Consider the following 23,352-nt stretch of genomic DNA (forward strand, 5'->3'; position numbering starts at 1 on the left):
CTGGTGGATGGGGCGCGGCGGAGCTGGCCCTGAGGGCGAGCGCGGCGGAGCTGGCCCCACCACTGGTCTGTTGTGATGTATCGGTGATGCTCTCCTCCGCGCCTCGCCACCTTCGGTGGAGATCTGGTCCCGAGGGCAGGAGAGTGGGAGAGTTAGACCTGCTCGCTCACTGTTAACACTCGGGAGAGCAGACAACACAGTGCCCTGATGGTGAAGGCAGCTGCAAGGATGTGAGCGTGTGAAAGCTGGCCCAGCCCCTGACTGGCTACAGCAGTTTGGAGTGTGAGGCAGCACAGTGGAGCCGGCTCTGCCGATATGGGTGCAGGTGAGCTGGTCCCCAGGGCATGAGAATCCATTTTTTTTTTTCATTAAAAATTGGAAAAAAAAATCATCGAGTATTCTAATCAAGTGAATCTTGATTAAATATTACATATTATAGTGTATTAATAATATATTTTAGGTGATTTATGTAAAATGGAAATCTGTCTTCAAAAATAAATGTTTGTGTCTAACCAGAAAAGAAATCCAAAACAACCCTTTACATCTAAAATAGACACAGTGGTGTCCCAAACAGTAATTTTTCTTAAGAGTCAGGAGAGCTATAGCTGGCTTTTAGGACATTAGGAAAATATTCATAATAAAGTATTATTGGAGGGGAAAAGCATTTTGTTACCATGGGCTTTGTATTGATCAATAATTTGATAAAAATTTGCATGTCCCTTTCTATTTATTTTCAAACAAGATAAAATCTACCAGAGTAAAATGCCTTTGAGTCTGAACATAGTGCCTCAGAAATAAAAACTCATCACCAAAGGATGGCTCTAGTCCCCGTTCATCCAAAGAACTTTTTTTGCTGCTTTCCCAAAATCTAAACGCAATCTGAAGGACTCCCTTTGGAGAGCCAGGGCAGGAGAAATTCCAAGGGCAGCAACCAAAGATGAAAGGCTCCAAGTCAGAAACTGGGCGTCCAGTTGCCTGAACAGACAGACCAAAGGTCGTACTGCCACCCGCACCCCACAGCTGTGCTCAGAGCTACCTGCTCCCCTGGGCCTTCCTGTCCCTGGAGTTCCTGGCCAGGAGTGTGCCTCCTGCCGCTAAACAGGAGCTTTTTGGCAAAACCTCACCTAAAGAAATGCATGTGTGCAGCTGAGAAAATACCGGCCGTGTGACAGTAGGGGGGGAATTTTTTGATCTAACATTTCCTCCTCCCACATCAGCCAATCTCTAGTCCACACACACATATCTGAAGAGCAAATGAAAGCTACAGTCCAACTATAAAAATCATTATTTTTAAACAAGATTTTTAGTTGTAAGTTTCTAATTAATTCTAATTGTTTAGTTAATCGCTGACTTGGTTTTTTTGCTCTGTTTTGTTTGTCAATTCTGTCTGAGGTTGTATCTTGAACCACAAAACGTAAACAATACAGGCTTGAGAAGTAGTTCAGAAATTAAGAGTACTTGCTGCTCTTTCAGGGGACCCAGGTTTGGTTCCCAGCACCCATAACTGGCAGCCCACAACTGCTTATAGACTTCTGTGGGTATGCACAAGCAAGCATGGCACATAGCACAAAAAAAATTTTTTTTTGTTTTTCTTTTTTTGTTTTGTTTTGTTTTGTTTTTGCTTGTTTGTTTGTTTTTAAATCTTTTTTAAAAAATCGCTCAGCCAATCAGTGCTAAAGTAGGCTCCAGGTGGCCCAGCACAGGGTGTGGACATGGAGGACCTTGAGACCCACTGGCACAGACCTAAGCCAAATCAAGAAGCTAACAAGGCACCATGCGACAGATCGTGCACATCCAGGCTGGCCAATGCAGTAACCAGATAGGTGCCAAGTTTGGGGGGGGGTCATCAGTGATGAGCATGGTGTCGACCTCACTGGAAGTTACCATGGAGACAGTGATTTGCAACTATAAAGAATCAATGTACACTACAACAAAGTCACTGGTAATAAATATGTACCTCGGCCATCTTGGTGGACCTGGAGCGGGGCACGATGGACTAAGAAGGGGTCTGGACCACTTGGGCAGATCTTCAGGTCAGACAACGTCGTGTTCAGCCAGAGTGGTGCAGGAAATAAATGGGCAAAGGGCCACTACTAAGAGGGTGCCGAGGCAGGGGGATGGCTGTGAGTTCGAGGGCAGCCTGGTCTACAAAGTAGGTCCAGGACAATCAAGGCTACACAGGGAAATCCTGTCTCAAAAAAAAAAAAAGAGGGTGCTGAGCTGGTGGACTCCATCCTGCCCGTGGTGAGGACGGAGTCCGAAAGCTGTGACTGTCTCCAGGGCTTTCAGCTGACTCACTCACTGGCGGGAGGCACTGGCTCAGACATGGGGACCCTACTCATCAGCAAGATCAAAGAGGAATACCCAGACCGCATCACAAACGCCCTCACCCAGGGTCTCTGACACCGAGATGGAGCCCTGTAATGCACCCTTTCCCGGACACCAGCTGCTGGAGAACACAGATGAAACCTATTCCATCTGCAATGAGGCCCTGTATGACACCTGCTTCTGCACCCTCAAGCTGACCACACCCACCTATGGCGATCTCAACCACCTGGTATCAGCCACCATGAGCGGGGTGACCACCTGCCTGAGCTTCCCAGGCCAGCTGAACGTGGCCCTGTGCCAGCGGGCTGTGAACACAGCGCCCCTCCCAAGCCTGCACTTCTTCAAGCCCAGCTTCACACCTCTGACCAGCAGGGGCAGCCAGCGGTACCCTGAAGTGCCCGAGCTCAGTCAACAGATGTTCGACTCCAAGAACATGATGGCCGCCTGCGACCCACGCCATACCTGACAGAGGCCACCATTTTCCAGGGCCGCATGTCCATAAAGGAACTGGATAAGCAGATCCTCAAAGTGCAGAACAAGAACAGCAGCTAATTCGTGGAGTGGATCCCCAACAACGTGAAGACGGCCGTGTGTGGCATCCGTCCTCGAGGCCTCAAGACATAAGCCACCTTCAAATGGCAATAGCACCGCCATGTAGGAGCTGTTCGAGCGCATCTCAGAGCAGTTCGCTGCCATGCTCCGGCGCAAGGCTTTCCTGCACTGGTACCCGGGAGAGGCCACGGACGAGATGGAGTTCGCCGAGGCAGAGAGCAACATGAATGACGCGGTATCTGAGGAACCAGGATGCCAGCGCGGATGAGTAGGGTGAGTTCGAGGCGAAGGAGGAAGGCGAAGAGGAGGAGGCTTGAGTTCCCCGGGGGATGGGGAGGGGGGCGGTGTTTGTCTTTGAAAATACCTCTGCAGTTGCAGAAAGGAAGATGGCCTTAGGTTTATGCTGGGTCTCTGGTGCTCTACGCTGTCACTTGTCACTTTTTTTTTTTTTTTTCTCCTTTTGTAACATTACTTGAGATCTTTCTGAACTCCTGTTGTAATGGCTAAAAATCACATAAACCTTTGTGTCCTAAAAAAATAAATAAATAAATAAAATCAATAAATTCTACACACTAAACCCAGAATGAGGAGGGCAGGCACTAGAGAAAGACCCAGTCAGGACGTTCTCTTCTGCTTTTTGTAATTCTAAATTTTGAACTTCTGTAATAAATAAATATATTTTTTTATATTTTATATATACTATATAATATATATGTTATATACAAAACTTCTGAGATCACATAGGGGCACTTACCCATACAGGTGACAATCCATGACAGTCATTTTGTCTAGTCACTCCACAAACTAGACTCCCTCAGGGCCTATGGGGATGACCCTGTAACAGTTAGGGAGCACTGCCCATGTGCCAGGCACTGTCTCAAGAACTCCCTCAGAACTACGTCCTTTAACCGCCATCCACTTACACCAAACCAGCACTTACCACTCTTCAAAAGAAGAAACAAGGCTCAGAGGGGATCAGTAAACTGCCCAAGACCCTTCAGCTAACAGTCAGACCTGCAATTTGGCTTCAAAAACACCACTAATCACTGTGCCGCTCATTTCACACACACACACACACACACCCCAGAGGTGAGGAGAGCAGACGGAGGAGAAGCAAATGCTCATTTAAAATATTATGGCCTTGAATAGAGAGAAAGCTCAGTCGATGCATGTAGGGCGTGAGTTAAATACCCAGAAGCACACACACAGACAATTTTTTTAAAAAGTAGTGGCACACACTTTTATAGTCCCAGAGTGCAATAATTAGAGAAAAGTCGATTCCTGGGTCTTACTTACCAGCTAGCCTGAGCCTCCTGGGTAAGTTTCAGGACAGTGAAAAGAGTTGCTCTCAAAAAAAAAGGGGGGGTGGTTTCCCCAAACCCAAGGTTTGCTGGTGGTGCACATCTTTGATCCCAACACTCAGGAGGCAACAGTAGGAGGATCTCTGTGAGCTCAGCCTGGTCTACATAGCAAGTTCTAGGACATCCAGGACTACATAGAGAGACCAATATTGTCCTCTGACCTCCACACGAACACACGCACGCGCGCGCACGAGCGCGCACACACAAACACACACACACATGCACACACATCTCGCCACCATAAATTCTTGCATGCGCCCAAAGCAGCCTGGCAAATTAATCAGTAGGCCAGTGGAAGACTGCAACTTAATCAGCTAATAGAGTTGAGTCCCAGCCAATCATATGCAGCTGAGTGCCAGCCTAATCACAGGCTGCATCCCTCAGACCTTACAGATAGGGGGCAAACCTGAGCATGCTGCCTATGCTCCCAGCATGCTTAGCGGCCCTCAGAGCCTCTTCTGCTTTGAGTACTGCCCATTCATGACTGGGTCTCTTCTTGATTTTTTGACTGTGAATGCTTTTCTTGTAACTGACCAAAAGCCAGCCAACCACAGCACATCCCATGGAATGAACTTCTGTGTCTAGAAATGTTTGTGCAAACATGAGCATGTGTGAGCCTCTGCTGGAAGGGCCTAAGGTGAGAATTCAGACTGCCTGACCTCTGAGTACCCTTGAAGCTAAAGATAATATTATTCCATGGAATAATTCCTGGTTTCCATGGTAACACGCATACTCCCAGAAGTTAAGTGCAGCCCCAAAATGAAGTTCTACTTAGCACCGGTTTTGTTGCTGTGACAACACTGTACTTCTCTGAAGGCAAGAGCATTGTCTCCTCACCTTAGGTATGCCAAGCGGGGTCCTTGATCTTCTCAAGGACACACAAGCATCCTTCTCGGCCTCTCTCTTCCCATCTTCCTTAACCTCTCGCTACTGCAGCAAACACTTCCCCTAACTGTTTTCTCCTTTGCTTCCAAGGCTCCACACTCCCTCACCTCGTGCCCTGGCTATTCCTTTTTTCATCTCTTTGGCTGGTTCCCCCTCCTCTTGCCAGCCTCTACATGGGAATATAGTTTGGGAATACTTCCCCTGGGATCTGTACACTGTCCCTGGCTCAGCTGGCTCAGCTCCTGATCTTCAAGTGTGGCCCACGTGCAAACAATACCCGCATTTGAGCCTTCAGCTCTGGCTTACCTGGCATCGATGTTTTCATGTCCAACAGGCACCTGAGAACAACCACACTCAACCTGCTGAGCCATGTCTCCAGCCTGAGAGTAACCACACTCAACCTGAACTCGGAACTTGCATTCTCGGCAACTCTCTTTTCCCAGTTCAGTAGATCGCTCAGGACAGCTCATGGGCGTGGCGACTTACAGCTGCAATCTCCAACAGACAGGAGGGTTGTACAAATTCAAGGCCTCCCTGGGATGTGCAGTGAGTTCGAGGCTAAGCTGGCCTCCAGAAACAAAATCGTGTCTCCTCCATCCCCAGCCCATTTATAACTCATCAGTGAATCCTTTTGTTTCTCCAAGATGCATTTCACAATCAACGGTTTCTTTAGTGCAAAGGCCCTGACTCACCTGGCTCACCAGAAGTAGACCAGGAGCTCTTCCTGTTTCCATTCTTGTCCCTAGAGCTGTTCTCACAGCTTCTAACAGTAGCATCTGCCCTCCTCGCCAGGCCCTGCATCTCCGAGAGTAGCACTGCCAGCGACCTGTGGGATCCGTTCCTTTTGTCTCGGTTTTCCAGCTTCTTAACCTCACATTCTCAGTGTTTAAATGTGAGAAATAGAACTAAAATGATGAATTAACCTTTTTTCTTCCAGGACTATGTGTGCTTATTTTAAATGCAAGCCCAGCATGTTTGCCCATGCCTTTAATCCCAGCAGTCAAGAGGCAGAGGCAGGCAGATCTCTGTAAGCTGGAACCCAGACTGGTCAACATAGTGAGTTCCAAGCCAGCCAAAGGCTGTAAGGTCTTAAAACCGAAACTATATAAATGTATACGTAAAAAATAAAAATAAATAAGTAAATAAAATTACTTTTAAAAATGAAACTAACTAACTAAATAGCAGTATGCTCAATTAAAATGCAAAGACACCGAGGTAGAACAGTGCTAACAACTGAGCCAGGACATGAAGCATTCCGTTTATGCAGTCTTATATATATATATATATAAGTGTATCTTATTCCCTAGAATGCTATCCAAAAGAAAAGTCATGACCCAATTCGAGTTTCATAGAAAAATTCCCACGTGGACACCCCCAGCAATTTCTAGTGAGTTTCTGGTTTTGTAGCGAGCACGTTTTCAGAAACGTCCACTATTTTTAGGTACTAAAGCAAATCTCGTAAGGAGGATTAGGTGTTATCAGAATTAGCAAAGATAAAATAATCATTCTTAATCATAACTGCCTTGTGGAGGAAATGGCTTCCTTTTGCTGGATTTCGGGTTACCATTATTCTGAAATTGGCCTCTGAAAAGCCCCAGGTAACTCATTACAGTTGTGATGTGGGAAATCACAGTTTGCCGTGATTTCTCTACTCTTCTGGTGCCTTCACAGGAAGGAAGTGAGTGCTACCATGACAGACAGAAGCACAGGCGGGACAGACAAAGTGATGAGATGGTGATGTGTGCTGCCTCCACGGGCCTCGTCACACCAAACCTACTTCAAAGGGATGCTGGGGAGGAGACCAGTTTACATCAGGCCGGTCACAAGGGGAAACCCCTTACTGTTGTTACGTCATCACATGAATGCCCGGAGACGGAGTCATGCAGAAGATGGAGGCTCACTGTCTCAGCGAGTCCTCTGCACACCCAGCAGCAGCTGAATGTTTCTTTATAACCCTTCGACCAATGATGCAACTATGAATTGGGTTCACTCCCCCAGCTGATAAGGAATATGCTACATTGCTTGATAAGGTCTCTCAAAGATTCCTAGATGCCAGACCTGGTGCCTCAGGGCTGTAATGCTAGCAAAACCACTGCAAGTTTCAGGGTAGCCTGCTAGCTCTTGTCTCAAAAAAAAAATTTTTTTTTTCTTGAAAAAAAAAAGTACCAGAATAAGATGAACATCATCCCTGCTCTGGAGAAGAAAGCTGTCTTAGTCAGGGTCTCTACTGCTGTGAAAAGCCATGACGAAAAAGCACCTTGGGGAGGAAAGGGTTTATTCAACTTACACTTCCACATCACTGTTCATCATCTAAGGAAGTCGCGCAGGAACTCAACAAGGCAGGAACCTGATGCTGAGGTCGTGGAGGGGTGCTGCTTACTGGCTTGCTCCCCATGGCTTGCTCAGCCTGCTTTCTTATTGAACCCAGGACCACCGGGCCCAGGGATGGCCCCGCCCACAATGGGCTGAGCCCTCCCGCGTCGATCACTAATTAAGAAAATACCCTATAGCTGGATCTTATGAAGGCATTTTTTTTTCAGTCGATCTTCCTTCCTTCCTTCCAGATAATTCTAGTTTGTGGCCAAGTTGGCATATGACTAGCCAGCACAGAAGGGTAGAGATTTTGACTAGCGGAAACTTGTAAGCCATCAATATTACCGAAAAATGCTTACAATTGTCTGTTCTTTAAACTCAAAATCCTTCGACCAATCTTCTGACAAGAATGTCCACACACTGGGCCGGCAAGATGGCACAGCCAGTAAAGCAAGCCCCATCCCCAAAACCTGCAAAAAGTTGGACAACCCCACAAACGTGTCTTCTGACCTCCACGTGAACGTCCATGCACACACAGTAATAATAAATAATAATTACTTCTAAAAAGAACGTCCTCATTCCCTGTTTTCCTTATCTGACAAGTGACACAAGGACATGATGCCTTGGTGTGATGCATCTGTGTGAGCGTGCACATGCGCATCCGTGCAAAAAGGAGGAAACCCAGTTTGCTAGCGTGCGAGTCTCAGTGCTGGTTCTCCATTCAGGTCCAGTGTTTGACCCTCCTTTCCTCACAGCAGCTGAGCAATCCTGGATTAATGAAAGACAATACTAGTTGATGCGCTAGGAGAGCTCATCAGAACGCCATATTGAGAAATCAGTAGAAACTGTGGTCCGTTCTCACTTTCCTGTTTTCAGCGTCACGGGCACCGAAGCCGTGCTCCCATTCATACCAAAGGCAGTTTTTTACCTCCTCCTCGTTCAGTCTGCAAACTTCTCTCTGCAGACCCTGTCTCACGTCTCTGGGCCCTATGGTGCTTATAACGGAAGGAGATGAACGCTGTGTTCTCTAATCTGATGGTCGTAATGAACTCCTCTGAACTCCTGCAAAAAAAAAAAAAAAAAAAAAACATGAACCACGTCTTTACTCATTAGACCCCACGTTTCTCAAAACATATCCCACGGGAGACACATGCTCCGCAAAATTGACACGGCTATTCTACTAAAAATGAAAAAGAAACAAAACAAAAAAAACGGAGCCCAGCCATCCCACTCCTGGTATCGTAGATTCTAAGATGCCGACGGCTCCCTTTTCTCGGATTCCGCTGCGATCTGAGTCGACATACACTAGACACGCTTATATGCCCGTTTGTATTGTGATACTATTCAAAATAGCCAAGTTATGGAATAAGCCTAGATACCTATCAACGGGTGAATAAAGAAAATGGAGTGCAGACCCATCATGTACTTTTATTCAACCATAAAGAAAAACAAATTATATCATGTACAGGAAAATGGGTGGAACTGGATATCGTGTTAAGAACTGGATACGTGTTAAGAATTAGATATCATGCCGGGCGTGGTGGTGGCGCATGCCTTTAATCCCACCACCCAGGAAGCAGAGGCCAGAGGATCACTGTGAGTTCGAGGCCAGCCTGGTTTACAAAGGAAGTCTAGACAGCCAAGGCTACACAGAGAAACCCTGTCTCAAAAAAAAAAAAAAAAAAAAAAAAAAGAATTGGATATCATGTTAAGCAAAATAAGATAGACTGGGAGGGACAGATGTTACTTTTTTGCATATACAGAATCAGGCAGGTTTTTTTTTTAAGACATAAAAGTACAAGGAAGGAATAAAGTATTAATTAGAAGAAGGAAAGATACCACTCCAGGGAGGGGGAAAATAAAGGGCACAGTGGGAGTGTGATTATAGTACATACCTTCTTCAAAATGTCTCAATAAAACCCATTATTTTGTACAACCAATATATGTTAATAAAAAGGATAGAGCCAGGCATGGTGGTGCACGGCTTTAATCCCAGCACTTGGGAGGCAGAGGCAGATGAATCGCTGAGTTTGAGGCCAGCCTGGTCTATAAAACGAGCCCAGTTCAGCCAAGATAACATAGAGAAACCGTGTCTTGAAAAACCAAAAATAAATAAATAAATGAATAAATAGAATAATTGGGAGAGAAGAGTTTTTTTTAAGATTTATTTATTTATTATTGTGTATACTGTACTCTGGCTGCACATACACCTGCAGGCCAGAAAAGGACATCAGATCACACTATAGATGGTTGTGAGCCACCATGTGGTTATTTGGGAATTGAACTCAGAACCTCTGGAGGAGCGGTCAGTGCCATTAATCTCTGAGCCACCTCTCCAGCCCAGAATAGGGGTCCTTTAATAAAATAATTTTTGGAAATATAAACTGCACAAAGTTAATTATGTATTTCATTGCAATAGAATTTCTTTTGGGGTGTATGGAGGGTATTCAAGACACAGTCTCACTCTGTAGGCCAGGCTGGACTTGAACTCAGAGACCTGCCTGCCTGTAACTCCTGAGTGTTGGTATTAAAGGCATGCGCCACCACCTGGCTGGCAGTAGAATTTCTTAAGAAAATATTCTTGTGTATTGTAAAACTCCAGGAAAGGGTTAAAGTTTGCAACATTTTCCAAAATTGATAAAATATATCAGTGAAAAACAACATCCTTCAGAATCACATTTAGGAAGTAATATTTCATGAGTGTAAAGAGTGCTCTCTGTTTAAAAGAGTGGTGTCTTTTTGCTTAGATTCACGACTTTTTTTTTTTTTTTTAAACCTCTACACAGACAGAAGCAGCAACTATTTAACGGAGTTGTTGTATGACTGAAATAAAATCAAATATAGTCATGCACTGAGTCACACAGTGAAACACTGCGGACAAAATTTCAGCCAACAGGGGGCTGGAGAGATGGCTCAGAGGTTAAGAGCACTGTTTGCTCACCCAGAGGTGCTGAGTTCAATTCCCAGCAACAACATGGTGGCTCACAACCATCTATAATGAGATCTGGCGTGCAGGCAGAATACTGTGTACACAATAGAGAAATAAATAAATCTTTTTTAAATTTTTTCAGCCAACAATGGACCACAAAATGCTGGGCTATCTAAGCACTCGATAAGGCTGAGGCAGGAGGATTGTGAAATCATGGCAAGTCTGTGGCTACACAGCCAGACTCTGACTCAAAAAGAAAAAAGAAAATCTATATGAGCCCCTCGGATTCTAACGAACTGAAAAAGTCCGTATTCAGACACCCACAGGTAAGGGCACGCCCCGCCCCGCCCCTCATTGGAGAAACCTCTTTGCAACAGAAAACCACAGCCAATCAGGACGCAGAAAGCAAGAGACTGTGGAGTCTGGCTCCAGCTGGCACATAAGCCTCGGGGATCATCGGGGAAGAGATGAGAAGATTGTAAGAGGCAGAGAAACAGACGTTTTCTGAGAGACTGTGTCTCCTAGAAACGTCCGAGGGGCTGCATGCAGAAAGTCTCACAACACGGTGGCCTAACAAGGATGAAGAAGATGCTGATGTGGAAGGGAACACGGTGGCCTAACAAGGATGAAGAAGATGCTGATGTGGAAGGGAGAACTCACAGCCCAAAGACCCCTGGCAACTACAGAATACTGAGAGCCAAAGAAACGATCTTCCCCAAGGAAAAACCAAACAATTAGTTATCCTATGCCACTTGCTGAGCCTTAAGGTCACATTCGTACAACACACAGGAACTGAGCAGGCTGTACTCTGTACTTAGGAACACACATACATGTGTATGTGTGTATATATATATACACACACACATATATATAAAACAACAATTTTTTAAAGGCCACGATTTTTTTTTTTAATTTCTTATGTACACAGGGTTGTGACTGCATGTACATCTGTAGCCAGAAGGGCACCAGATCTCAATTTAAATGGTTGTGACCCACCATGTGGTTTCTGGGAATTGAACTCAGGACCTCTGGAAGAACAACCTCTGAGCAATCTCTCCAGCCCCAAAGGCCGCGAATGTGAAAGAAACAAGAGGGTGGATGCATTGGAGGGGTTGGAATGAGGAAAGGGAATGACAGAAACAGTGTGATTTTATTGTAATTTCAAAAACCGTTATAATTTTAAAATACTATATCTGGTGTACCTTTTCTCTATTTACAATTATTTTCATACACAAACACCACTGTGGGGCTGGAGAGATGGCTCAGTGGTTAAGAGCGCCGCCTGCTCTTCCAGAGGTCCTGAGTTCAGTTCCCAGCACCCACATGGTGGCTCACAGCCATCTATAATGAGATCTGGTGCCCTCTGCTGCAGATAAAGCACTCATATACAATAAATAAATAAATCTTTAAAAATGGGGAAGAAAAAAAAACTAAGACACAAGCACCACTGTGTTACAGTGGACTAGAAAATTAAATTATGAGTCAGGGGTGGTGGCACAGCCTTTAATCCCAGATCTAGGTAGGCAGAGGCAGGTGGATCTCTGTGAGTTCAAGGCCAGACTGGTCTACAAAGCGAGTCCAGGACAGCCAAGGCTACATAGAGAAATCCTATCTCAGAAAAATCAAAAAATAAAAACCAAGAAAATTAAATTGTGTAATATGCTGTACAAGTCCGTGGTTTAGGAGCCATGGGCCTCAGCGTCATGTAGGGGCGGAGGCACACTCTACACTGTTTGCACAAAGACAAAAAAAAACATCCACAAATGCATTTCTAAGAACCCGCCCTCATAGTTCCAAGGCTCTCCATGGCTTGCACTAGGAAAACCAATATGAATGCCCCGCTCTGTCCCTGAAAAGCGGCACGGGGGGGTGGGGGGGGGGTGTCGGGCGGGAGTTAAATCGTCTCTCAGATTTTCTTGCATGGCTTTGCACCTGAGAACAAACTGTCACGTTTGACTCTGTGGTTCAGCGCCAAGTCAATCCAGCGGCGGCAATCCCTCCCAGGCTGGGACTTTCCCTTCCTTACCTTGATAAACCCCCACCCAACTCCGCCTCCCTCGCACAGAGGTCCCCGAAAAAAACGCCAGGATCTAAATTCATAAACCAGAAGCACAGGGCTTCCAGGAGCCAAAAACAAACTGAAGGACTTCCTAAGCCAAGGAGCTTAGACAAAAGCAATATATCATTTAGGGAAATGCAATCGCTGGAGAATATACTAGACCTGCATTTAGTTTCTAATCTGTTTTTGCACCGCTGCATGCCAAAGTTGATTCCAATAAATATTTAAATAAAATCTGAGCTGCGCAAAGTATTGCGAAAATGACCCGGTCGGGTGTGACTGGAAGCTCATCCGTAGTGCACGTGCGCCCTCTGCTGTTGGGTAGGGCTCCCAACAGCTCGTTCTGCGTGCAGTTTGTTTCTGCTCTTTTCCTCTTATTTAGTGTGAGGAAGATTGGCAATCTTCTTATTTTGGTTTGGTTTGCACATAACAAAAGTGGTGGCCCATGCCTTTAATCCCAGCACCCGGGTGGCAAAGGCAGGTGCTTCTCTGTGAGTTCAAGGCCATCCTGGTCTACAAAGTGAGTTCAGGACAGCCAGGACCACACAAAGAAACCCTATTTCCAAAAACAAAAAAAAACCAAAAAGCCAAAGAGTAATCAGCATGTATAAACGTTTGTGTTTCAGCCTCATCTCAGAGAGACCTCTTGCTGGCCTGAAACCATGGAGTATAGACTATTCTTTAATTGATCAAATGTCCTGGCTGTATGTAGGGGCCATGCCTATAATCCTAGCAACGTGGGAAGTGGAGGCAGGACCGTGTCTGAGTCTCAGGGTGTGACTGTCGTCCTGTATGACTATGATCCTGCCTCCTTAAAAGTAAATAAAATGAACTATAAAAGGTATTTTGTGTGGGTATCCTGATAGCACATTTATAGGTTAAAATTCTATTTGTTATATATACTTTTTAGTCTTCATTTTACACGGTTTATTTCTCAAGGTTGCCAGAATTAACATTTATAAACATGCACCCTGTGTTTTCATAGGAACTAGTTACGATAAACATGACTTATTGTTAAAAATATAAAGTCAGGGCTAGAGAGATGATGGCTCAGCAGTTTACAGCACTTGCTGATCTTGGAGCGGACCCAGGCTCATTTCCCAGCATTCACCAGGCAGCTCACAACCGTCTGAAGGTGGCCTCTGTGGGCAATGGATGCATTTAGTATGATGTGCATACCTACACGCAGGTAAATGCTGATACACCAGTCTTAGCTAGGGTTTCTATCGCTGCAATGAAACACCCGGACCGAAAGGCAAGGTGGGAAGGAAACGGTTTATCTGGCTTACACTTCCACACTGCTGTTCATCACTGAAGGAAGTCAGGACAGGAAGTCCAGCAGGACAGTAACCTGGAGGCAGGCGCTGATGCAGAGGCCATGAAGGGGGTGCTGCTTACTGGCTTGTTCCCCATGGCTTGCTCAGCCTGCTTTCTTACAGAATCCAGGATCACCAGCCCAGGCATGGCCCCACCCACAATGGGCTGGGTCCTCCCCCTCAATCACTAATTGAGAAAATGTCTTACAGATGGATCCTTTGGAAGCATTTTCTCATGGAGGCTTCCTCCTTTCAGATAACTCTAGCCTGTGTCAAGTTGACATAAGACTAGCCAGCATACATATAACAAAATAACTAAGTATTTTTTTTTTTTACTGGGACTGGTGACACATACTTTTAACCCCAGCACTCAGAAGGCAGAGGCAGGAGGATCTCTGAATTGAGGACAAATTTGGTCTACATAAGGAATTCCAGGACAGCCGGGCCTTAAAAGATAGTAAGTTAATCCAGGTTCAGTGGTTCGTGTCCAACAACTTGGGACTATGAGACAGAAGGATTCCAAGCTTGAGAGAAAGCTGCACTACAGAGTTAAGTTGAAGACCAGCCTGCAATAGAGTAAATCCTCACCATCTGATAAAACACTAAATTATTGTGGCACATGCCTGTAATCCCAGCCCTCAGGGAGGCAGAGGCAGGTGGATCACTGTGAGTTTGAGGCCAGCCTGGTCTACAGAGTAAGTCCAGGATGGCCAAGACTACACAGAGGAACCCTGTCTCCAAAAAAAAAAAAAAAAAAAAAAAAAAAGCAAAAACAAAAAGAAACACTAAATTATTGAATAAAAAAGGTACTGTTTGTCTAAATTTCAAATCTTACTTTTTTTTTCCCCTATTTTTGTCTGATAAGCTGACCTCACGTGCATTCTGAATTTCACAATTAAATGTATTCTCTTATGGTAATCAGAGCACTTAGCTCGTCTTAATAGAGAATAAAAACAAAGCATCTCTCCCTTTGTTTTCTATTATCCCCTCATGTTTCATGGGACATTCAGTAGGCTTTAACATCTATAACAGGGTCAGCCAGACAGCAGACTAAACACATCTGTTTTGTTCCATTTAATATTTATTTATTTATTTATTATGTATACAGTGCTCTGTTTGCATGTACACCTGCAGGACAGAAGAAGCCATCAGATTACATTACAGATGGTTGTGAGCCACCATGTAGTTGCTGGGAATTGAACTCAGGACCTCTGGAAGAGCAGTCAGTGCTCTTAACCTCTGAGCCATCTCTCCAGCCCAACACATCTGTCCTTAAAGTCATTTAATGAATGGGTGGGTGGGGTGTGAATAATCCTGAGGGCTCTAGTCTCTCTATCCAACGATAAAGCTTACATAAAGTTGAAAGAGTGGCACATTCGGAAGGAGCACCCTCAAGCCACCGCACCCTCCAAGCCTGAACCCCTGAATCACATGGGGGAGCCTTGAAACTGCATGATGCCCAGCCCCATCCCTGAGGCCGAAGTTCGGAAGTGAGTGTGACCGGTGATATACCCAGCCAGGAAGGGAACCACTCTCCTGGGGCTGTAAAGGTCCTTCAAGGGATGTTTTCAAATCTGATGTCTTGGTCTATCTTAAGTATTTCTAAGCAGCTTCTAGTTGGTACTGATGTGGCTGGGCCAGGAGCTGCATGTGCAGGTCACAACCACATTACTGCCATAACGTACTAATGGCTGCTGTAGAAATGGAGGGCCAAAACAGGAAGAAGAAAACCTTGATAGTTATGCGTTGGGTTCACTGTGTTATCTTTGGTTGCTTTGATGTCTCTGTCACTCAGATTCCACTAGCAAAAAAGAGTTAGTGCCCCACCCCCCCCCCCCACCCCACCCCTGCCACCGCCCCGCTCCTGCTCCTTCAGAAACCGTGTCAGAATGTGCATGAGATAACTACACCCAACATCTCAAAGATAACAGCCGTCTAAGCCACACAAGCTCCAGTCATATCAGACGTGGGTTCGCAAATCATCTCCCCCGGCAGCGCCGCAGACAGAGCAACCGCATGAGACTGATCAAACCAACCCTGGAAAGTGTAACTGGAAAATCTCCTCGTGCAGTTCTGTAAATGAATCAAGACAGGTCTGGTGAACCTTTGCTGAGAGTCTCTTGGGGACAAATGACCCAGTCCCCAGTGCGTGGCCATGAAGGAAAACTCCAGCTGCAAATCCCAAGGTGACCCATTAATCCACTCGGTTGGAGAATAATGACTCCTTAAGCACCGCGGATAATTCCGCCGGTTTTAAAACCAATTTGGTTAATACGATTAAGTGAACTATTTGATCTTTCGGGTTCAAAACCCATCAATTTGACTCATACCTTAACATTTTAATTAGGTGCCGGAGCGTCGTGAACGTCCCAAGGCCTTCCAACAGCATCCCAGAAGTGGTTTTGTGTCACATCACACTCAAAACCCCCAGAGTCAGTCATAGGAATTGGCACCGCAGTGGTCTTGCCGTAAGCACTCATTTCGTTTCGCAGAGAAGGCAAAGGGGAGCCGGTACCTCAAGCCTCACCTCAGCCTGCAGAGTCCCAAGGCTTCCTCCGAGCACACAGGCAGGGTGAGGGTCAAAGACAGAGCTATTTTCAGTTGTCACCTGACCGAGTCAGCCAGTGATAACTAATGCTACTGACCATTCCCTCTCTTTTTGGACCTCCATTAGAGAACGCCACTCGTTTAGGGCCTCCATAGCCGTATTCTTTCCAACGTCATCTCAGACACAGCCTTAGATGCTGTTGCTCACCAGTGTCTAACCTTGGGCACTCTTCCTCTCCAGTTCCAGTCATCCATCGTCCCTTGGTTCCTACATTCCGCTATTAGCCATGAAGTGATATAACTCCACTGGTAATTCCAAGACTGGCCTCTAGATGCCCAGTAGGGTGACTACTACCACATGTGACTAATAAACATATATTAAAATTAATTAAACTTTCGGGGCTGGAGAGATGGCTCACCGGTTAAGAGCACTGGCTGCTCTTCCAGAGGTCCTGAGTTCAATTCCCAGCACCCACATAGTGGCTCACAACCATCTATATAATAAGATCTGGTGCCCTCTTCTGGCCTGCAGATGTACATGCAGGCAGAACACTGTATACATAATAAATAAATAAATCTTTAGGAAATAGCTTTTTAAAAAAACTTAGGTGTTCCGCATCTGTCTGTTGAGACTGAGGGCCTGGGCTACAGGGTGAAATCTTTGAAAAGTGGGGCTTACAGGGAGACGCTTACATCACTGAAGAGCCTAGGGTGTTTTGTTTTTTTTGTTTGTTTGTTTTTTTGTGCAACCCCCAGCCGCTCTGCAGAGGTTCCTACTACAGGAGCAAGCCCGGCGTTAGCAGCCAACGTGTCAAATCCTAGACTCACCTTGGGGAGATCTCTGGACACGCCATGGGTGTCCGGATTGAAGTGGGGAGACTTACCCACATCAGGCAGCTCCATTCCCTGGCTGGGATCCTGCACTGCGTGACTGGAGAAAGTGAGCAGGTGGCCAGCATCCTCCGTTCCTGAGTGTGGATGTGATACAACCAGCTGCATCAGCTCCTGCCAACCTACCCCTCCCACCATAGTGGACTGTGCCTTGAACCCTGAGCTGAAATAAACCCTTTCCCATATTTATTGATGAGGTGTGCTTCTACCACCTCATGATGCATGTTCGTGTACGCTGACACGAATTACTAGGGACGATCCAGGACCTATAAACTTAAGTATGAACAATCGAGTTGTGACCTATTTCTATTGCAGAGCTCTCTCCGCAAGGAAAAGGGAGTCTCTGGTACATGATATAAGGTGAAGGGCCACACACATTTTGAGTAAAAGAAACCTGATACTAAAAGTGTGCACACTGCTGGGCAGGTGGCACACAAGTTTAAGACTAGCACTCTACTCGGGAGGCAGAGGCAGCTGATTTTTTTTTCCCCCAGTTCCGGGACAACCTGGGCTGCCTCTGACCCTGTGGGGGTGGGGGTAAGGGGGACGACAGAGAGAGAGAGAGAGCATATTGAGGATTTCCATGCATATAAAATTCTAGGATGGGCAAATTTAATCTAAGTTTAAATAAATGAGAACAAAGGAATCCTGCAAGGTGAAGAAAAGGAAATAAGCTGAGAAACAAAAGCTTCTGGGATGATGAAAATGTCTGCATCTTTGTAGTGTCGGAGGTCACCCACTGTCAACTCAGACTGTGTCTGGCCCACTAGTGGGAGGGCTGCCTTAGAGACAGCAGAGAGGGGAGGCTGAGCACAGACAGATGACAGTTATGACAGTTGCCAAGCCTGAGTGACAAGTGGGAGGTTCCTCTTTATGCTAGTTTTCTAAACGTCTGAAGTTTTCCATAATAAAGCTCTTTTTTTTTTTTTTTTTTTTTTTTTTTTTTTTTTTTTTTAACTGATGCAGCCACAGTCTTTGCTGAAACTTCCAACATTAAGCAATGAGGAAACCTTTCTTTTGGCCATGTCTGCCCTCTGGAGAGAGGCAGACAATAGAGCATCACACTGTGGTTTCAGAGCACAACTTATCAGAGCAGGCTGTTTCTACCACCTCACGGGGTAGAAATCTCCAGGCGAGATATGACCAAACCCAGTGACTTCTTCACTGAACTCACACTAGAGAGCAATACCTTCCTGTATAATTAATAAATGTTCATTTGTGTTGGCAATATTAGCCTTGAATTTTACCTTTTCCTCAATTTATCATATTTGAACAGCAAGAGCCATGTGTTCTAATGATAATCTCCATCTTAATAGGGTTTTAAGATTTATTTTTACGTTACATGGATGGGCGTTCTACTTGCATGTATGTCTGTGTAACTGAGTGCAGGGCCCTTGTAAGCTGGCAGAGGTGCTCTTTCCTGCTCAGCCTCTCTCCAGCCTCCAATCTGCATTGATAGCTCATAGTTTTCTTTCTCTTCCCTGGTGGTTTCCATTTCTGGCTTTTAAACGCAAGTTTTAGAAGCCTCTAAAGCAAAATCCGGCTCTACTTGAGATTCTGCTGCGCTGTTTTGAAAGCACGTCACTATGTAGCCCTGGCCGATCTCGACCTTGTTATGTAGCCCTGGCCGACCTTGACTTTGCTATGTAGACCAGGCTGGCCTAGACCTTGCTATGTAGACCAGGTTGGCCTAGACCTTGCTATGTAGAACAGGATGGTCTCAATTTTTCAGTGATACCTGCCTCAGCCTCCCAACAGCGTGAATTACAGACAGGTGTGCGCCACCATGGCCACCTCCCAACAGCGTGGATTACAGACAGGTGTGCACCACCATGGCTGCTATCAGCTGAGATCTTATAAGAACAAACTTGGTCATTTAGCCGGCACAAAGGCTCAGTTAAAAATAAAGGCTAGCAAGATGGCTGAGCCAGTAAAGGTGCTTGTCACCAAGACTGATGGCCTGAGCATGAACCCAAGAGCTACACAGTGGAAGGAGAGAACTACAAACTGTCCCCTGACCTCCACACACGTGCCGTGGTGCACACAAACACACACTGTACACATACATACTGTACATACACACACATGCCATGGTGCACACACACATGCACACACATGAGAATAAATAAAATGTTTTTTAAACATAAACTACGTATTTAAAAATTAACATTCTTTAAAAGCACACCTCATAAATGCATGAGGCTTCTGGGCGCTAACTACACTCAGCCTGCTTCCCACTGCAAGGGAAGTAAGGAGAAAAGAATGGAAATCCTGGGAAAGTTCTCCTACCATAATGCTTCCAAGCAAAGGTATTCTGCGCTCCATGCACGCATCAGCCTGGGTCAGCCAGACAGGCCTGAGTCAGCTAGACAGGCCTGGGTCAGCCAGACAGGCCTGGGTCAGTTAGACAGGCCTGGGTCAGCCAGACAGGCCTGGGGAACCAAGTAAGATGCTAACACGAGCCCTGTTGGGAGGAGACCCTAAATAGCCTCATGATAGTCCAGGTGAAGGTGCTCAGAGCTTACAGATGGGCCCCAGCTCACCCTCCCATCCTCCATCCCACCACCATAACAGGAGAAGAGGTGCTGCACTCAGTAGGAAAATGTAAATCAAAGGCTTGGTGCTATGGATCCAAGAGGGAGCCCCAAGTTCTGACTCCCTGTCATGTTGGGGGACTTGAAACGCATAGCGCCCTTGCTAAGAGGTGAGAGCAAACCAGGTGGGCAGAGGAAGGACACTAGCACAAAAAAGCTACCAAGATGGCTGGCCCAGGAAAGGTGCTTGGCACCGAGACAGACGGCCTCAGCTTGACTCCCAAGCCTTGCATGGTAGGAGACAACTGGACTCAGAAACAGACAGGATTTAGAGATGAGCACTAAAGCAACAAAGGGTTAATGTTCCAAGGACAAAGACACCCAGTTCCCAAGGGAAGAGATGCTAAGAGAACTAAGCAGCAGATCAAAATGGCAGTGGGGGTGGGAACCTGGAGAGATGGCTCAGCTGGTAAGAGCCCTTGAAAACCCAGGCACAGCAGCCATACCCTCAACAGGAGGCCAACCACCTGTTAATCCAGCTCCAAGGGATTTGACGCCCCCTTCTGGCCTCTGTGAGCAACAGGCACACACACACACACACAGGCAAACATTCATGCACATAAAAGCCAATCTTTTTTAATGAGATTGGAAGGCTGGTAGTACAGCACAGTGCTAAGTCACAACAGAGAACAGTGCTAAGCCACAACAGAGCACTAAGGCGGGCTCCATACTGCACCCTTTTCCAGATTTGTACACATACACATTCTATCACCTAAAACATCAATTAAATGCAACTCCTTTTTTCAAACCTGTTTGTCAACATAATCAATGAATTTTCATGTCAAGCATGACCATATGGTCACAATGTTCACCTAGATTTGAATATATGATAGACTGACTTTCACCATTTCAGTTTCTTTTTTTCAAGTTTTTACTCACCTCCTACCTGTGTGGGGGTTTTTTTATTGATGTTTGTTTGTTTCTTTCTTTCTTTCTTAATTCTGTTTATACAGTGAGGGAAGATCAGGAACACTAGACACCCATGTATAGAAGGAAACTTGGTGTGTCTGTCTCTCACCCTATATAAAAATTAACTCAAGGCTTTCCAGATGGTTCTGTGGGTAAAGGCGCCTGCCACCAAGACGGAGTTTGACCCTGAGCATCTACACCATAGAAGAAAAGCAACTCCCACTCATGCACCATGGCACACACATGTATATTTACAATAATTAATTAAATTTAATTAAAAAACAATCAGCCAAAAATGAATCAAAGACCTTAATGCAAACCCTGAAACTGCTGCCAAAGGAAACACTTCAAAATACAGGTGCAGACAAAGATTTCCTGGAAAAGATGCCAAGAGCTTAAGAAGAGCAAGAAGAATAGTGGGTGGTGGAGCACGCCTTTAATCCCAGCACTTGGGAGGCAGAGGCAGGAGGATCGCTGTGAGTTCAAGGCCAGCCTGGTCTACAAAGTGAATCCAGGACAGCCAGGGCTACACAGAGAAACCCTGTCTCGAAAAAAAAAAATCCAAAAAAGAATAGCAAGAAGAATTGCATAGCCAGGCGTGGTGGCACGCGCCTTTAATCCCAGCACTTGGGAGGCAAAGGCAGGAGGATCGCTGTGAGTTCGAGGCCAGCCTGGTCTGCAAAACAAGTCCAGGACAGTCAAGGCCTCACAAAGAAACCCTGTCTCGAAAAAAAGAAGAAGAAGAAGAAGAAGAAGAAGAAGAAGAAGAAGAAGAAGAAGAAGAAGAAGAAGAAGAAGAAGAAGAAGAAGGGCATAGATTTAAAGCCTACTACCTAGGACTGGAAAGAAGGCTCAGCTGCTCTTCTGAGGACCCAGGTTCAGTTCCCAGCACCCATATGGTGGCTAATGACCATATGTAACTCCAGTTTCATGGGGTCTGGTGTCCTCTTCAGTCACCAGTCATGTACATGGTACATTGCAGGCCAAACACTAATACATATAAATTAAGAATGAACCTTAAGGGCCAGGTGTGGTGCCGCTCACCTTTAATCCCAGCACTCAGGAGGCAGAGGCAGGTGGATCGCTGTGAGTTCAGGGCCAGCCTGGTCTACAAAGTGAGTCTAGGACAGCCAAGGCTACCTAGAAAAACTGCATATCAAAAAAAAAAAAAAAAAATGAACCTTAAATCAAAAATATCTGAGCCAGACATGGTGGTACACACTTTAATCCCAGGGGAGGCAGAGGCAGGTGCATCGCTGAGTTCGAGGCCAGCCTGGTCTACAAAGTGAGTGCAGGACAGCCAAGGCTACACAGAGAAATCCTATCTCGGGGTGGGGGGAGGGGGGAGATATCTGGGTGCAATGGTGCACACCTGTAATCCCAGTACTCTGGAGGCAGAGGCGGGTGGATCTCTGTGAGTTCAAGGCTACCCTAGTCTACAGAGCAAGTTCCAGGGCAGCCAAAGTTACATAATGAGAAAAAACAAAAACAAAAAACAAAATAGAGGCCAAAAGTGGGGGTCAGATCTCCTGGAAGAAGAGTTACAGACAGTAAACTGGGTCTTCTGGAAGAGCAGCCTATGCTCTTAACCACTGAGCCATCTAGCCAGGCCCCAAGGACCTCATTTTTAAGATTTTATTAATATAAAAAACACAAATAATCTAACCAATAAATGGGCAAAAAAAAAAAAAGGAACAAAAAACAAAAAACGCATAAAGTCCAGTGGGCAACAGATACACAAAACAATGTTCAGTGTCCTTTGGCATCAGGAAACACATGAGATCCCGTTCCACCCCAGCCAAAAATGGCTACCAACAAAACAGGGGCTAGAGAGATCTCAGCAGTTAGTAGCACGTGTTGCTCTTACAAAGGACCTTGGCTTGGTTCCCAGCACCCACATGGCAGGTGACAACCATCTCTAACTCCAGTTCCAGAAAATATGACCTCAAAAAAAAAAATGGCATACAAGTGATGCAGATACATACACACAGACAAAACACTCATGCATATACATAAGGTTTTTTAAGATCTAAAAAAATTAGGCTGGTGTTCTGATAGGATACAGTTGAGTGGAGAGTGGGATATGACTTTCTCACATACTCTGGTGCCTCACATTTGACCATGTCCCCTGGAGGGGGAGACCTGGTGGCACTCAGAGGAAGGACAGCAGGTTGCCAAGAAGAGACTTGATACCCTATGAGCACATATAGGAGGAGGTAATCCCCCTCAGAAACAGTCCTAGGGGAGGGGAATAATGGGAAAATGGGGGGGGGGAGGGAAGAATGGGAGGATACAAGGGATGGGATAAACATTGAGATGTAACAAGAATAAATTAATAAAAAAAAATTTTTTTTAAATTAGGCTGGGCATGGTGGTACATGCCTTTAATCCCAGCACTCAGAAGGTAGAGGCAGGTGGATCGCTGTGAGTTCGAGGTCTACAAAGCGAGTCCAGGACAGAAAAACCCTGTCTCAAAAAAAAAAAAAATATATTAGTGGGCTGGAGGTATGCTGAGGTCTTAAAACTATGAGCAGACCTTGCAGAGGACCTGAGTTCAGTTCCCAGCACCTGTAACGCCAGCTCCAGGGCACCTGACACCCTCTTCTGGCCGCCACAGAACCTGCACTCACATGCACACAGACACACACACACACATACGCACATAACT

General features: G+C 45.7%; 1 pseudogene; it reads left to right on the forward strand.

Moving 5' to 3' along the window:
* The first annotated feature begins 1,774 nt into the window (after positions 1-1,774).
* LOC127210925 (tubulin beta chain-like) lies at positions 1,775-3,152 on the forward strand (annotated as a pseudogene).
* The last annotated feature ends 20,200 nt before the right edge of the window (positions 3,153-23,352 follow it).

This window comes from Acomys russatus, chromosome 28, assembly GCF_903995435.1.
Source record: "Acomys russatus chromosome 28, mAcoRus1.1, whole genome shotgun sequence".
Taxonomy (NCBI): domain Eukaryota; kingdom Metazoa; phylum Chordata; class Mammalia; order Rodentia; family Muridae; genus Acomys; species Acomys russatus.